Source organism: Ictidomys tridecemlineatus, chromosome 15 (genome assembly GCF_052094955.1).
Source record: "Ictidomys tridecemlineatus isolate mIctTri1 chromosome 15, mIctTri1.hap1, whole genome shotgun sequence".
Classification (NCBI taxonomy): domain Eukaryota; kingdom Metazoa; phylum Chordata; class Mammalia; order Rodentia; family Sciuridae; genus Ictidomys; species Ictidomys tridecemlineatus.
Window position 1 is genome coordinate 52,243,112 of NC_135491.1, and position 17,872 is coordinate 52,260,983.

Sequence of the window (17,872 nt, forward strand, 5' to 3'; positions counted from 1 at the left end):
CAGCTGAAAAGAGCCGTGGCAGGGCGCGAGCTGGAGCCGGGGACGGCTGGCGAGCGTGTTTGTGCAGGCGGGGCTCAGCCTGCCGTGCCCCGGGTTGCCTGTCCCAGGTGCACTGGGCGCAGGCCAGGCTTCTTTCTGGGATACTGGGCCTGAGGAATGAGGGTAAGTCCAGAGGGGCCGAGGCGCCCCCCCCTGGACACCTCATCTCGTCTAATCTGCAAAAACACATGAAAACGCAAGCTGGCACTCACACTTGCACCTTGTTCGACAACCTAACATGGGTCGTTTATTGAAATAAAACGAAACCAAATGCAAGCCAGATGTTCCAGTAGATTCTCTTACACGCAGTTCATATGGAAATGCCCAAGATGCGTATTTGAGGGGCACAGGGTTACCACCCTGTCTCTACCCCAACTCCTTGCTTTAATTCTCTCCTGGCACCAAGGCAACAAGAGAGGAGGAAATTTAAAAAAAAAAAAAAAAACAGAGACAAATAAACTATAATTTAGGATTATTTTTCTGTTTTGTCCCCATAAGAAGATAAACTCCACAAGAGACTATGTATATTGTTCACTGTTGTATCTTTGATGGCCAAACACAACCTGGAACATAGTAAGTGTTCAATTAATAGTTGTTTATGGAACAAATGCTTAATTTTATAGGCCAGTAACATACATTAATATTATAATTTTAAAATGCATTATATAAAAGCATATTTCTAACAAGTCCAAAAACAGAAACTGATGTCTTACTTAATACATTTCTATCGACGCCTCACATTATTTTTTCTTTGCCTAAGGATGGCTTGCAAATATTCATAGCAATATTCAATTAATACCTCAAGAATATCTGACCACACAAATTGCACAAACCACCTCCAGTGCGGTTACCACCTACTTGGGAGAACAATAAGTAGAAACAACAGGATCACCACTCATCTTTAACAGATTAACTGTTCCAGGATCACCACAATCCCCCCAAAGTCTGGAATGCACTTCCCTGGGAGATAATTAAATTGAACTGCAACCATAGTGCAGAGGAGAACCCAAAATTTCTTTGGGCTATGTCATCATAACCCGTGCCAAGGCCAGCAACTTCTGGGAGTAGATGAGTCAGCATTGATGGGAATGTCCAATGCCACACTGGGTACTCATGCACCTCATTGCTCTAGCCTCCACGGAGCCCTAACACTCAAGATCAAAGTCACAGAGAGAGTTGGAAAAGTAGGTATGAAATGTCTGAGGGTTACTTCAGTTCGCCAACATGCTTAGTGTTGGGCATGAGATGCCCAGGCAGACTTGGATTTATTTTTTTTTTCCCCTCTTCACAAACATGTCAGAGAGACCTTTATTTAAAAGGCCATTTCTTAATGCCAAGTGAGAAAGAGGCCAGAGGATAGCCAACGTTGCAAAATAAAGGCTGACCTGAGCTCACTGGTGGAGACTGGCACTCTCCAGCAGAGCCAGGCTGGAACTTGGATGTAGTAATAAACCCCACAGCTCTGAGTGTGAACCTGCTCACTGTGACCATTTATTTCTCAAAGATGCTGGTGACAGCTCTGTCATCATCGACCTCCCATCGGCCAACTGGTAAACTGCTCCAGTGGTGTAGGCGGAACCAGGGGTCAGCTGAGAAAACGAAAAAACACCTTCAGAATGTGAAATAAATATTCTTAAGAAGATCCCGAAGATACCACCCTTCATTAGCACACTTCAGATTATGAAAAGAAAGACAAAAATTTCTGTCTTATACAACAGTTAGCAAGAATATCCTTTACCACGGGGGAAGAAAAAGGCTCAAACCAAAATGGCAGCCAGTTACCACGGAAACCACCTTCTCTAAGGAAGACTGCTGACTAATGGACTAGTGGACATTGTCTAGTCGCTCCACAAGTGGGTATTAACCCCCTGCTGTGTGGTAGGCCTATGTGCCAGGAAGAAAGAGCTCAAACAGTCTCTGCACTGAGCACGTATTCTTAGCTCCTTAGGAACATGACCTGATTTGCTCATGGCCTTCTGTGAACCAAGTTCCAAATGCTTGACAAATGTCATGTACCAGCTCCAAAAGTATCTGTGATGCCCCACAGAGGTACAGAGCACTACTGTAGGCACCAGGGTTACAGGAAACAGACAAAACTCTTGCCTTACATTTCTCATTCCAAGAACAATAGAGTGCAATTCCATAGACATTATTCCATTTTATAGAAAGAAAAAGTTACCTACTTGAGGTCTCATAGAACTTGGGCCTGGTATACAACATATTTCTAGCTAAAAGGTATATATATATATATATATATATATATTTGGCATAGATCTCTAGTTTAGAAACTGTGTTACTCTTAATACAAATACCATGCATATTGAACATTTTAATAGATCTATTTAGAACACCCTTCGATGGTCTTTTCCATTCTACATTTACAGATGTGCAATTAAATCAGCTACATAGAACAAATACATTTATACCAAATGACATTAGACTCCAAGTACCAAATATAGTATGTTGATCATAATTGCAATAAAAATTGAAAGGAGATAGGCCTGGTGATGGAGCACGTGCTAAGGCTGGGGAACAGTGGGCTTGTTCCCCAGCACCACACATATGCGCACACACACACACACACACACACACACTCACACACACACTCACACAAAATGAGAGGAGTTCTTGAGTAACTGACAGGAAAAGAGGAAGCTTGAACTGGAGATTTAATGGATGGGTCCACTTTCAACATAAAGAAAGATGGCAGAAAAGTAGGTCAAGAAGAAATGAAGCATGAGCAGGTGCTTGGGGAGGAAGTGAGCCAGTAATGCTTACGGGATGTCAAGAGAGTATAGAGGAAGACCAGGGAGCTGCAGAAGAAAGGGAAGGAGGCTGTGAGGAGGTGAATGATCCCGTGTGACACGGGGACAGGAACAGGTCTACCTCGTAGGAGGTCAGGTTGAACTCCGGAGAGACCTCCCAGGCTGCGTGTCTTCTAGCAGCCCTGACATCTCCATGCACTGAACAGCAGAAGGCTTCCAGTAAAAGCCACAAGCATGGAGGCATTCTGACCAACACCAAGTAGGTACAACATCGAGGGTCTATTAAGGTGGATGAGGAGACAGTTTTCAGGGGAAACTGATACAGGACTCGTAGTGGGGAGAATAATAGATCCCGGGTCTCTGGGGCTGTTAACACTGTTGACAGAGTTCAGCAGGCATTTCTTTTTCAAACACAATGAAGGGAACCCATTGCCCTGATTTCTGATCCAGCTGGGGAATGTCAAGCCAAAAGAAGAAAGAGGACAGAAGCTCATGTGTGGTCCTTTTTGGATGTCAGACCAAGAGACACACCCTACCTCCCCCCATAGCTTCTTATAATAATTTTTTTAAAGCAATAGCTCAACATACGAAGAAGATGTTATACATGCACATGAGCTGCAGTTCACCTTCAATAACAATGATCACATGCACTTTGGAATCAGGCAGACCCGAGTTCAAGTCTCAGCTCAGCCGCTGACGAGCTCTGCCACCGAGGACAAACTCTCGGGCTTCTCTGAGCCTTTTGTTCAGAGACAAGGAATGCAAATCAGAATGTATCTTGTAGGACTGATAAGGACGACAGGAGTGATGTAGAGAGAAACCCTGCTACCCTCATGTAAATACCAAATCAGAGGAAAAGTATGATCTCATTTCCAGGAGACATCAAAAGCCAAGAGGCTGATTTCTGTTGAGTTGAAAATCCCACAAAGACTTCACCGGGGTCTTAGATGGGTTCTTGATATCCATCTTCCTCCGGACTCCTCCTAAGTGCCCTGTGCTGTCTTCACATGCGGCTGATCCTCACGGAGGGGTCATCCACACCCACAGATTGCCCGCGGCTGTCCCTGCCACATGAAAGGCCCAGACACTCCCCAGGGACCTCCTGGCACGGGCAGCCATTCATCAAATGCTGGAAGCTCCGCACCAGACACACAATGAAAGGGCAGCCCCCGGTTTTGCTGCGGCGGTGTTAGCTTTCCCAGTCTGCGGCCACTTGATCAGCACAAAGCCTCACACTGTTTACAAATGCCGGAACGTCCCGGCCTTTCTTCTTCTTGACTTTTAGATACTTGCATCATTCACCTGAATGTTCATCGGAAACTTCAGCCAGCAAAGAAAATTGAAAGGCTGCCTCCTGCCGGAGCCTCTAGTCCTGATAGCTCACGGACCTCAAAAAGGAGTCCAGGCATGAGCGGGTATGCGTCAGGGGGAGCTGCCATCACGCATCCTAGGCAGAAGTTGAAACTTGTTTCTGTGACATTACACACGTGTTTGATAGCGGTCAAAAATGATGAGCACGCAGGAGCATTTAATAAAAACAATTTCATTAATTCTATTGGGTGATGGTCATCTCCATCACTAAGATCCTTCAGGAAGGAAAGAGGATACGTCACAGATACACAGTAACTCTCTTGGTGGGTGACAGCTGTTCTACAACAGAGCAATGGAAGAAACATCCAGAACCACTACATGATCAAAACCTCGGGGGAATCCGTAAGGGCACAATACCAATTTGTTATCTTCCTTACGGATATCACAGATGAATGGGGAATAACAGGTGGCATGCTTTTTTTTTTTTTTTTGGTTTTTTGGAAAAAAAAATCATTATTTCTTCTAGATTTCATTTAAATAACATTCTAGATCATCAGTACTATCTAGTACTACCTTCTGTGATGATAGAAAGTTACATTATTTAGCAAAAAGCTGACTGATGTATCTGTGCCGTCCCCAACTCCAGGGGACTGGACAGTTTTAATTAAAATACAATAACACCACGTTCTCCTTATGAATAAGTATATGTTCCTAGCCACTCCCCTCGGGTTTTCTTATGACGGTTGTTTTCTACTTTTTTCTACTGGGAACACTTAAGTAATGAAAATTCTGTTCTGGTTTAGTTCTTACACGTTAACCCAAAGGTCCACAAGCTGGAGGCTTGGTTGGGGGAAGTGGGGCCACTAAGGGTGGCCCTGGAAGGGGATGTTAGGATCTTGGCCTCTTTCTCTCTCTGCTTTCCAGCTGATAAGAGGTGAACAAGTTTGTCCACCACAGGCTTCCACCATGGTCTACCCTCCAACACAGGCCCAAAAGCAATGGGGCCAAGTGAGCCAAGATCTTTCCCCCTGTAACTTGTCTACCTCAGGTATTTTGTCACAGCCATGGAAAGCTGATGATAGATACATTCTTAAGATACATTCAAAGAGTATCTTAAGAATACCTCCAAGTAATACATTCTGAAACTTGGGAAAGTGTTTTAATCAGCTTTTCAGTGTTGTAAGCAAAATACTCAACAAGAACAACTTAGGGAAGAAAAAGTTTATTTGGGGGCTTATGATTTCAGAGTCTCAGTCCACTGGGCCCAAGGTGAGGTAGAACATCATGGCGGGGGTATGGTGGAGTATGGCTGCTCCGCTCACAGCAGCCAGAAGGCAGAGGGGAGGTTGAAGGAGCCAGGGCACATCCCCCGTGACCCACCGCCTCCAGCCACATGCCTTCTCACAGTTACCACCCAGTCCGTCCCTTCAAACGAGGACAGACTAATTAAGTGACAGCTCTCAAAAATCTAATCACTCGACCTCCAAACATTCCTCTATTAACACAGGAGCTTTTGGAGGATACGTCGTCGTATCCAAATCACAACAGGAAGCCAGCTATCCTATTGATAATCCTCATCTCTTAGAGTTTTCTGTATCACTTAAAAATAACCAATCCGTAAGGAAGATTCAAAACTGTGCTAATATATTAACAAGCAGTAATAGATGAAGAGGTGTTACTACATTAGCACGTAATATTAAGATTGTAATATTGATATCTATTAATAGATGCATATTTGGGTGCCGGTGAGATAGAATTATTTAGTACAGAAAACCTAAGCTGTTGGTAAAGAAATAGAAAAGACGCCTACACATATCTTACCTCAGGTTGGAAAGGCTAGAGTCCCTGATCCGCTCGTGTCAAATTCCTAGACTGGTTATGAAGATCGCCGCCGAAACTTACGGGAAGTTGTCACACATGGATGGGAGACCAAGAGTTGGCCACAAAGGGACAGGGAGAACCCGGAAGGCTGCCTTGGAGAGGTCTGGGATCCGGGGACGGTTACACCGGGGGACTCTCAGGTGACAGTGTTGATATTTATTTTAGCTGTAAGACTTTTTTGTCAAGGCAAACCCCGTGTGGAAACTCAGTATGGCAGAAGTGCTCCCACAGAAATTCAGAGATTTTTTTGCAATCACCTTCTCATCCCTCCCTTGCTCACCCCGAGCTCTCACTCCCACAAGCCAACGCTCCACCCTCCAGACATGGCTGAAGGTCCTGGTTGCCTTCCAACGCCTTCTGTCGTAAAGAGGTAGAGACTGGGACTCCATAAGAGCAAAAAGGTTATGAGCGACAGAGTCATGCGTCATGTTTTCTGGCTTCCAGTCGGTTTTCTTTTTAATACCAACCATGCTTTTTGATGGTGTCCAGAAACCGGAGAGGGAACAGATGCTCAGGAAGGAATGAAGCACGGTGAGCTATGCACAGAGAAGGTGCAGGTGCTGAGGCTCCAAGAGGCAGCCCAGCACAGGGGACTTCAGAACCCTCCCACACTATGGAGGTTCCAGCAGCTGCCTGGCCCCAAGAACAACCTCTCCGATGACGTTCTCTGTGTTCCACTTTGTACTTTTCTAAGTATTGACACTCCCATCATGGCAGTGACCCTGGGTGAGGGACAAGCTGGACAGGTAACATTACAACACTCACATGTCACACAAAGACCTGATGGTGTTCCTAGGGCAGATGGGACTATCCCACACGAGGACTAGAAGTTGGGTCTCACAACTTCCAAGTGCAGGTGTCACCCAAGTGGACATCATTTCCTCCTGGTCCCCGTGAGTGAAACAGACGATGACTTGGGTTCACAGATAAGCAATAGTACCAGAAGTTTGGGTGTGATGCTCAAATTAAAACCTGAGGCTTTCTGGGTATCAGGGTATAATGGAGGAAACCCTGACTTTTAACCTGAATGTGACAGTAAGACGTGGACCTGACACCTGGAGCCACCATACAAGGACTCTGGGACATGAACCATGGAGAGAAGACCAGACCCTGGCGTACCACTGGCCTGGCGCTGGGTTTCCACTTCTTTCCTGCAACACACCTGGGTCTGGGCTTCCTACACCAGACCTGGGCATGGGCAGCAGAAACCCACGGGAGAAGTCCTTGCTAAGGACATGAAAGGGGAGCTCCCAACTCCAAAAGAGACTGTAGAAATGCCCATTTTCATTTTCATTTTCTTTTCTGTTTGCTTGGGTTTTATGGGCATGTAAAAAACTGAACACATTTGATGAACACATCTTGATTCACTTGGGGATAAGTACAGATCTCTGAAGCCATAGCCATCATCAAAGCCATAAACATATCCATGTGTCCCAAAGTCCCCTCCTGGTCCTCTTATTATCATCTTTGGTGTACGTGTGGGTTTTTGTAAATCAATCAATTTTGTGAGGGTGGGGGACATGGCCAGTCACAAAATCCTAAACTCTGAGGGTGAGGGATTTTTCTGCCTGTTCACTGGGTTTGCAATCTCAAGAGGGTGGGGCACACCCACCACTGGCCCCTGACACAACACTGGGATGACTAATTCCGTGTTCTAGTCAGAAGACCCAAACCATAAAACACTGAAGATATGACAAAAGACAGGAACTCAAGAAAACAAACTCATAAATGTGCTCATGAACATTTGGGTTCCCTGCCCTCAAAATTCATGCCTGCCTGGATCTGACCCTATTGAGAACACCCATCATTTTATCAACCAGCCAACCACCCACCAAGACCCAGACTGGCCACTAGGTGAAGCCATGTGGGACAGATCCAAACAACCCAACCCTGGCAAGACCTAGAACACAGCAATCCTTAGAATCGCAGCCCCTCTAGGGTGGGTAGAACACAGGGCCTGACCCCACACACACATCACATGATTGCTACAGGACCTCAGAAAGACAAAGAGTCTCTCAACATAACATTAAAGGTGTTCATAATATGTCAAAAATTACTCAGAAAATGAAAAATCTGGAAAACCCAAACTCATATAGGAATAGATAACAGACACCAACAATGAGACCATATAGTTGTTGAAATTATATGACTGAGACTTTATAAAAAGCTGATTTTTAAATGCTTGAGCAATATATATATATATATATATATATATATATATATATATATATATGAACATATATATGAGTCAAAAGAAAAATAGGTTATCTCGGCAAAGAAATAGGAAGACATACCGAAGAATCCAACAAACATTTTTAAATGTTTTGAATGTTTCAATAACTCAAAAACCACAAAAGTGAAACTTCCTGGATGAGCCGGATGGCAGAATGGAGATGACAGGAGAATCAGTGAACTTGAAGATGGATCAGTGGAAATCGTCCAATCTGAAAAGAGGGGAACAGTATTCTAAACATATGTAACAGAGACCCAAGGAACTATGTTTTGGTGATGAAAGTTTCAACATTCATATGAATGGGATACCAAAAAGAATAGAAAGGATGTACTTCTAAAATATATTTGAAGAATAAAAACTAAAAATACCCTAAATTCGGTGCAAGACACAGATCTTCAGATTCCAGAAGCTGAGTATATCTCCGACAAGAGAAACCAATATAAATCCACACCAGGACATATCATAAGCAAACAGTTAAAAGCTCAAGACAGAGAACAAACTCATTGTCTATAGAGGAAAAACAATGGAAAAGACTGAAGGTTTCTCATGGGAGACCATGAGACCAGAGGGAATTGGCACAACAAATTTTTCAAGGGTTGAAATTAAAAACCTGTCAATGCAAGTTATACATCCAGCAAAAAAAAAAAAAAACATACTCTTTATGAATAAAGTCAAAATAAAGGCATGCTCAGAGGAGAGGAAGGAAAATGAATAAAACCATTTCCAACAGACCTGCCCTAAACTCCTAAGGGAATTTCTTTGGGGAGAAGGAAAATGATACCAGAGAGAAATTGGTAAAGAGGAAACCAAAAACTAGAACAGACCATCCTTCTCCTGAGTTTCTTAAGATACACAGGAAGGTTGGATGCAAACATTAAAATATTGTCTAACAGGTTTTTAATACATGAAGCTATGAAATAATGATAAGGGGGACAAGGACATATTTATGGTAGAAATGGTAGAATGCTTCCTGGAGATAGTGAAATGTTGATATTCAGAAGACAGTAGAAAGTTAAATATGTATATTATAACCCCTAAATGACTCCTTGAGTCTACACAGGATATGTAGTCAAAAAAAAACAGTAAATACTTTTTGTAGTTTATTTAGAGACGGAGTCTCACTGAGTTGCTTATGGCCTCGCTCAGTTGCTAAGGCTGACTTTGAACTCGCGATCCACTTGTCTCAGTACGTCCATTTTTAAATGTTTCCATAACTCAAAAATAACCAGGACAGAGGAAAACAAGGCAGACAGGATCCCTGCTCACATGTCAACAATGAAAGAAACAGATCAATATTGACCTTTCATGATAAAATTCCTAAAAATTACATAAAGGAGAAAGCACTGTGATACAGACTAACCCCTGGCGACCCTCGGGTTCAAGAGGGGCCTCAATGAGAAGATGAGTTCCCCCCCAGAGGAAGAGCAGGACTAAGAAGGCTATTGGTCCAAGAAGGTGGCACAGCCTGAGCAAGGAGCTGAGACGGGAGACGCCCTGGGTGAAAAGAAGTCAGAGACGGCCGTGGGCGGAGGGAGAGGCAGGCGCAGGGAGCATGCTAGGCAAAGGGGGAGGGAGGGGAAGGACCCCAGAAGGCCTCAGAGGCCACAGTTAAGGTTTGGAGTTGGTTCTAAGTGCAGAGAGGAGCTTCGCTAGTCCTGAACTGGAAAACCGTGGGGTACTCAGGAGGACCCCCGGGCCTCCATCCCAGAATGGGGAGGGGGGTTTCTGGGCAGAGCACACACGTGCTCCCCCAGGGTGTGCTCAGAGTGACACAGGGAGACAAACAAGAAGGTCCCCGGGCGAGGGCCTGCTTTCTCATTCCTTTGACAGCTGAACGGTTAGCTTCGCTGGGCAGAAACGCGAACAAATCTGGATTACATCTCGAAGTCAGATGCCTTATCTAAGAGGCAACAGCCAAGGTTTGATCTTTGGCCTCAGGGGAGAATGAAAAGGTGTTTATGTTTCAGAAATAATCAGAGTCAGACATCTCGACATTAAAATTCTTTGTCAGCCTATCAATATTTATGAATGAGTAAAGTTTCCGACAACCCCATTCCGCAATTTCCATGCACGCAGGTTGGGAGATGCCTGGCCTTGGAGACAGCGTCTCTTCGCCCCGCACATTTCTCACTTTGCAAAGCAAAGTTTATTTAAAACTCCAGCCCCCCCTCCAGTCAAGTTACCTGTATTCACAGTTCTTCCTGAAATCCATCAGCGTGACATTCCTTTGTGTACAATAGGCATTGCAGGAGCGAAGGAAGTAAGCTACAGGTTCCCCCATGCATAATCAGCTCCCCAAACTGTGAATTAAGAAGCCACGGATATTGTGAGCTGGTTGGGAAGAAAGCTAATGAGGAATAAAGGCAGGATTTGACTTCAGAATAAAAGAAGGCTAGTCCTAGTATTGATATCAACGCCTCATGTGAACTTGATTGAATCGTTTTTTTTACCCTCAGAGATTTCAATTGTATTATCTGTAACATAGCCATTGTAGGTATGTGTGTATATACTTACACACCTGAGAATGTATGCATGCATGTGTGTGCACGCATGCACATGCTAAGGTCGGGTTATCTGGAAGTAGAACCTAAGACAGGGATTGAGGGGCATGTGATGAGCTTGAAGACAAGCCTTTAAGAGGGGTGAAGCAAGAGGGGGAAAGGACAGTGCTGGGTAAGGATCTGGTGGGAGGTAAGGTCTATCCTTGGCCTCATTCATGAGAGGAACGAAGGAACCAGGAGCAGAACTCACGAGTTGCATCTTGAGACAAGAGGGCCAGGTACTGGGACACCCCGAGGGAGGAGGGAGGAACTTCTCCCGGGGGAAGAGGGTACTCCAGGTGATGTCAGCTCTTTGGAAAAGAAGGCCAGCCATGAGCTGTTGGCAGTCAATACTTACAAAGTTGGGGGTGAAGGTGCACTGGCCCCAGAAAGGACACCTGGACAGGGCACCAGAACAGATAAAAACGTATCTACACATGTGTGTGCATATGCACAATGTCCACACACATGCATGTACAGGAGTGAGAGTCCACACATGACACACATACGTGGAAGAGGAGGAAGGAGGAGGAAGGGAAATTTGAGTTTCGTTTCCTCCACTGGCTTGCAAGGTTATTTTAAGAACAAACAAAACAATAGTTGAGAAAATACTAGAAGCTTGTGCCTCCTGAATCCCCAAATCATGAAGCTTTCCTGACCCCATTTTGCTGGTTCCTCTTCCCAACTGAGCGTGCTGCACCAAGTTCACCTGACTTCGAGGTGGCGTTCAGGTGCCTCCTCTCTGGAAGGCTCCCAGGTGCAACTCTTCCATGACTACCCCACCTCCCGCACTTAGTCATCATGTGAGACCCCGTTAATCAGGGCCCAAGAACAATACTTGGTGTATGCGATCCACTTGAGAAACCAATGATAATCAGAGATTCAAGCCCCAACTGACCAACTCTGGCCAAGTCAGGACCTCTCTGAACCTCTCTTCTTCTTCTCTGAGAGACACCACTGACCTAAGTTTCAGGACACAAGAGAAAGTGTGACCTCATCAGCGGGTGTGATGTGGTGCTGTGTTCCCCACACATGGGAACCCATTTCCAGCCCCTCCAGGTTAAAGAGATCCTGAAACACCTTGAATCCTCAGCAGGCCACCAAGAAACGAGCGAGTCTAACTGGATTCGAAGGAAGCAAAAAGAGTCTTGCCATGTTTGACTTTAACATTGAAGAAAAGAAAACTTAAAAATGAGAGGAGAAAAAAAAATAATAAAAAAAAATAATAATAAATCCCAGGCCATGAGCCAAATGTCCTGGGAGCAGCAAAGAAAACTGAGCTATTTCCAGCCTCTATTTGGGTCTGCTGATTTCCGGTACGGTATCCTCTGGCTATGGTGTCTAGAATTATATCCTGCCCTCCACCAGAAGCAGGAATCCTACAACCTTTCCCAGGGGAACCTCCAGACAGAGATTCTTAGCCTTCTTGATATGCCGTTCTGGACCTGGCTCCAACTTCACCAGCCGTAGGAATCTTTGCTTTTGGCAGCAGCAGTGCAGAGCCCTCCACTCCAGCAGGCTGCTCCAGGTCTCCCGGTGCCAGCTGGCACTGAGCACAAAGCGTTGGCAGCATTTGTGTTGTTGTTTTCAGAACAATACTGCAAAACACGATTCCAGCTTAGCAGCTCACGCAGTGAGGAATCGTTCACAGCCTACTCTGGTCACCCGTTACTGCCTGACAAGCCATTCTAAAACTTGGTGACTTAAAACAGCCATTTTACTATTTCTTGTAGTTCCATGAGTTGAGCTGGCTTTGCTAGACAGTTCTTTGGCTGGTCTTTCTTGGGGTCTTCCGTGCTATTCCATGGTCGCTGGGGCTGGTGTCATCTGGAAGCTCAATCGGGATGTCTCTTAGACCGTGTCCTGTCCATGTGGCTACTCTAACATGCCAGACACCATGCATTGTAAGAAGGGAAAATTAGAAACAACCATGGTTTCTTAATGCCTGGCCTGGGAATTCCCACAGCTTCATTTCCTCCATGTTTTGTTGGTAAAAGTAGCCACGGTGCCAGCTCAGCCTCTGGGAAAAAGAAAATAAGACCTCCGCTGTGATGGACACCATGAGAGACCAACCCATTAGGGCCATCTGTAGAGGCTGCTCACCCACCACCCAAAGCTGATATGCACGTGAGAGCTTTGTAAATCTGTGGTCATGTGAGATTCGATGGTTATCTCTGCAGGAGGAGCACATTCCAGGAGGCTAAATGTCCAGGAGGGCTCTGGTTTGGGCCACTGTTATCCCTCTTCCATTGGAGTTCCCTGAGAAACTTTGGCTCTTCTTTCCAAAAGCTTTGTCCCTTTTGTGAAAGCAGGAACTTTGTTCTTGTCACAGACATGTTTCTGGAGCCCAGGCAAAATGCTTGACCTAGAGATGACTTCATCAACAGGACGGTGAATATAGTAGATTGAATGGTGGTGGCCCAGAAAGACATGTCCATTGTCTACCTGTGGTCATTTGTTTGGTGAGCCCTGAGAAGCAACATAGCCAATGAACAAATTCACAAAGCATCCACTGACTACTGAGAATGGGTGAGAAGAACCAAAGTTGATTGGGGAAGAGCAGGCCAGAGCTCCATGGTAAGAAATTTTGGTGTCTATCTGCAAAATTCAATTGAAATCTGATCTCAGTTGCTCTGCTGGGCCATGAGCTGAGGGTGAGGTGGAGATGGCTGTGGTTTAACACAGAGAGGTGAGCTTTGGGCACCTCCAAGGAGCAGAGATGTGGGGAGTTGATTTGGGTCCCTGTACCTTAGGTCTAGATCACTCACAAGGTTACACTTTCATTCAGCAAAAGGATGGGAGAAAGCTCACCCAAGCCGCAAACTAAGAAGCCCATTCATTGCAGGAAAAGGATCCCGCAACTCTTTAAAAGGAACTCATGAATAGGATGCAGTGTTGCCTAAGTTTGAGTAATAACGTCCACACGGGATGGGAGTGGATACCACAGGATAAGGAGGGGGAGGTAAGACATGAATTCCTGCTTTTTTTTTTCTTTTTCAATATTTTTTAATTGTCAATGGACTTTATTTGTTTAAATGTGGCGCTGAGAATCAAACCCAGTGTCTCACACATGCTAGGCAAGGGCTCCACCACTGAGCCACAGCCACAGCTCCCCTGCCTCTGATCTTTTTAAACAATGAAAATGAAGGACAAAAAACCCAGAGACTATTGGGTATCTGCACAAGCACCTCCCGCTCTGAATAAGTGACCCCTGCCCCCATTCTTTCCTCCACCTCTTTTTCCATGACCTCATCAGCCAACATCCTGGGGTGAAACTGAGCTGGAAGTGGCAGGAATCAGGAAGCCAACATTCATAATCAACCACGGCAGACGCTGCACAGAGAGAGGCACACACCTCATGCATGCAAACGCACCTCATGCGCATTTGCAGAAACATGGTCACAAGTGTTATCATTTTCTATCTGGAAATCTGCGTGCCTTCTGAGGTTCGTGACGTTTCTGATAAGAACCTCTGCTGCTCTGCATAATGTCTCTTGTCATCGCTTTCTAGGCCTGAAAAAGTTCTTGGAATTCTTGGAATCCAATTACCTTCCCCAAAGGGAGGTCTAAGAGAGAGAAAGTCATGAAAAATGATTATGCACCGCTGAATCTTCTGAGATAAGAAGGCCTGGAGGTGCTAAAATGACCATAGATCCTCTCTCTGAAAGCATTTCTCGAGGTCTTTCCCACCCGCCCTATCCAACAGCAAGCTAATCGCACTCCACCCAGATTTCATTTTGTCTCTATACTTACAACTGCCCCACAGCTTGTCTATTTATTAGCTGTCTCCAACGAAGAGTTGAGGACTTTATCCATCTTGTTCACTGTCCTATCCCCTTAAATGGTACCTGGTACACAATAGATGCTAATTAACTATGGGTTTAATGAATTAATTAACATTAAATCCGATAAAGGAGAAGACACGGTAGGCTGTTTTGCAGAGTTGGTCTATGTAAAGAGGAGCAGTTTCCCTCAACAAGATTGCAGTGTGCATCGAAATAAAGCTCGGAAAAACTACAAGGGCTTTGAGACAATGGGTAGCTCAGGAAAAGTTCCCTCAGAAGACTTGGAACACTATCCCCTAAAGTTAAGGGATGTGATTCCAGCACGTGGCAGGCTGTGGAGTACCCTTCATGTGAGAATCGGGCTTCCTCACCCAGGACCTTAGCAACTTGTGTTTTATGGTACTCAGCTTCCTCATCTGCAAAATCAGCATCACTGCCCAGACAGCCACCGCACTGGGCCAACACTGGAGGGGACCAGGAACCGAGGAGCAAGATTGGGCATCGATCCCTTCACAGGTCTGAGATATGAGTGGCAAATGGCACTAGATGAATAAAAAGCCACAGGACCTAGAACCAAGCTGTGCTGAGATCTATCTGCAAGGATGCTCTCCATGGAGTTTATGACAACAAGGAGAAAACCGGAAACCAGACTGAAACCGGAAGCTGTCTAGACAATTTCAATTTGAACTAATTATAGACTTGTTGCAAAAACCGTTGTGTCTCCACACACCTCTCCCTCAGCTTCTCCCAGTGTTGGGATAGTTCCTTTTATCCTACTCTGTGCCTTGTGCCCTTCCCTCAGCACTGGAAAGTTGTCTTCTATTAGTTCTTTGATTATTTCCTCACTTCCACTGTCTCTGTCTCCAGGGACATACTAACAACTGGGAAAGGGGCAGGCGTAGGTCGATCCTTGAGGTCTTCCAATCACTCTTCCATGACTTCTCCTGTCTCTCATGTTACATTCTGAGAGGTTGATTGAAATGTAAAAGAAGACGTCTTTCCTTATGCAGTAATACTTTGAACTGAGAGTGAGGTTTCTAGCCTCGGCATGACTGACATTTTAGGGCAGAACATTCCTTGTTCTGGGGCTTCCCTGTGCATGGTAGGATGCTGCTCAGTGACCCTGGACATTGCCAAATGTCCAGGGGCGGGGGGGTACAAAATTGCTTGTAGTTGAGAATCTTTAATTTAAAAGAATTCATTTCTCATATTTCTTCTTCTTGGCAGCAGGTTGTATCTTGGTTTTGGTTTGGTCTATGATGGTCACAATCACTAATACAGTTAGCCTTGTTGAATTCTTTGTTCCTGACTTGTTTTTGGCTTCCCGAGTCTAGTGTTCCATCCGTTTGCCTTGGTTCTCCTCAGTGGCCCACTCCCCACACATCTGGTGTCTTGGTTATTTGTGCATTCATAAATACAGCTCTTGGTCAGGTAAAGAGGTCACGAAATGAGTTGCTGCTTCTTTCAGGTAGGTCCTGCCCCCACCCTCCACAGTCATCTTCCACATATTAGGGGACAGACAGATCAGGAGCTCTGGGCCTCCCAGGGCCTGTGAATAAGCGGCAGGTGGAACAACTGCTCCTTCCCCAAGTGGCTTACAGCACCCCAAAACCATACATCCCCCAGTCCTCTAGAGATCTGCCCATACCCTCCCTGATACCTGCACCTCCTCCAACTCCATCCCTCTTTAACTTACTGAATCCAAGCCAGCTCTGTTTCTGATGCTTCAGGAAAGAATAATCCCCAAATTTGTTCTCTCTGTTACTACCTTGCCCCAGGAGCACTTAGCCTCTTCCTGCAAATGTCCCCCAATAGAAAATGGGTTATGAAATATTTTATATCTATGCTGTAGGATATTATGCAGCAATAAAAAGGAACAAATATCCATGTGCTGAAAAATGATAGATGGATCTCAAGGGAACTCTAAGTGAAAGAAGCTGATCCCAAAAGCATACATACTGTCTGATTCCACCTATAAGATATTCTCATCTGACAAAGGTACAGAGATGGAAAATGGGTTTCTTATGGCCAGGGTTAGAGGAAATGGGTGTGACTCTAAAAGGTAGCACTGGGAGATCCTCATGATGGAATTGTTCTGTGATGTGCATTGGTTACACAAATAGACACATGTAAACATCTACACACACACACATGCACTTTAAATCTGTGGATTACACCAATGTCAATTTCCTGGCTTTGGTACCATGCTCAAGTTATGCATTACACTGCCATTGGAGAAGACTTCTTTTAAACATATTTTGCCCTAGGCTCCTTAGTATTTCCTCAAAGGTCACTTTATAAAATTCCTGTAGAGTAATGGTTCTCCATTTGTGGTCACACCCAAAATCAACAGCATCAGTGTCACCTGGGAACTTATTAGAAATGTTAATTCCCAGGCCGTAATGAATCAGGGACTCTGGGGATGGATCCCAGAAATCTGTTTCATATAGGCCCTCCAGGAGATTCCATCACCTACTAGGGTTTCAAAACTGCTATCTTATTATATAGTCACAGGTTATCTATTTGGGAATTGGTTGCAATAGGAAGATATTTTTATGACTTGAAAATATGTAATGTAAAGGGGAAATGCCTTCCAAAATTATTTGTACCCTCACTTTCTGCCCCTGAAAACATTGTATCTTTATTTGTTTGTTTTATGTTTATTATTTTATAATACTTTTGCTCTTGCTGCTAGGAAACTCAGAGCCAAATTGGAAGCTCCATCACAGAAAATTTATTAACCCACAGAGTTATCATATGGATTTCCCCCTCTCTTCCTTGACCTCATCTCTTATTTTATTGGATCTGATTCCTTTGGAGAGAATAGAAAATTGTAAACACAGTCAATAAACAGGCGAATCCTTCAGGAAAGTGGCAGGATGTCCTCGTTTGCTGCCATGTGACCTCTTCTGAGCATAAAGTTCAGACAATGCAGATGTTACCAGATATTACACTGTTTCAAAAATAGATTACAGAGCATGAAAATACAAACACGGCCTAGGAAAAATATTTTCGTATGTAATTCCCAAGGATATTCTTACAAAATAGAATGGTTATTGCCTCTTTGTTTGAATAGGAGAGAAAGGATTCAGGCTTAGAATATTTTTAATCCCAGGATATTAACCACTATTGTTTTGGCTTCTTGACTTTTGGGTGATGTTTTCTTGTTCAGAATTATTTTCTGTTTCCATCATCTTGAAATAAACAACGTGCATTTCAGTGGTCTTAGTTTCCCTGAGCCAACAGACCAATGCAATTCCCATGTGATGAGACTCTTCTAAGGTTTTATACATGACCAACAAAACACCGCAGCTGCTG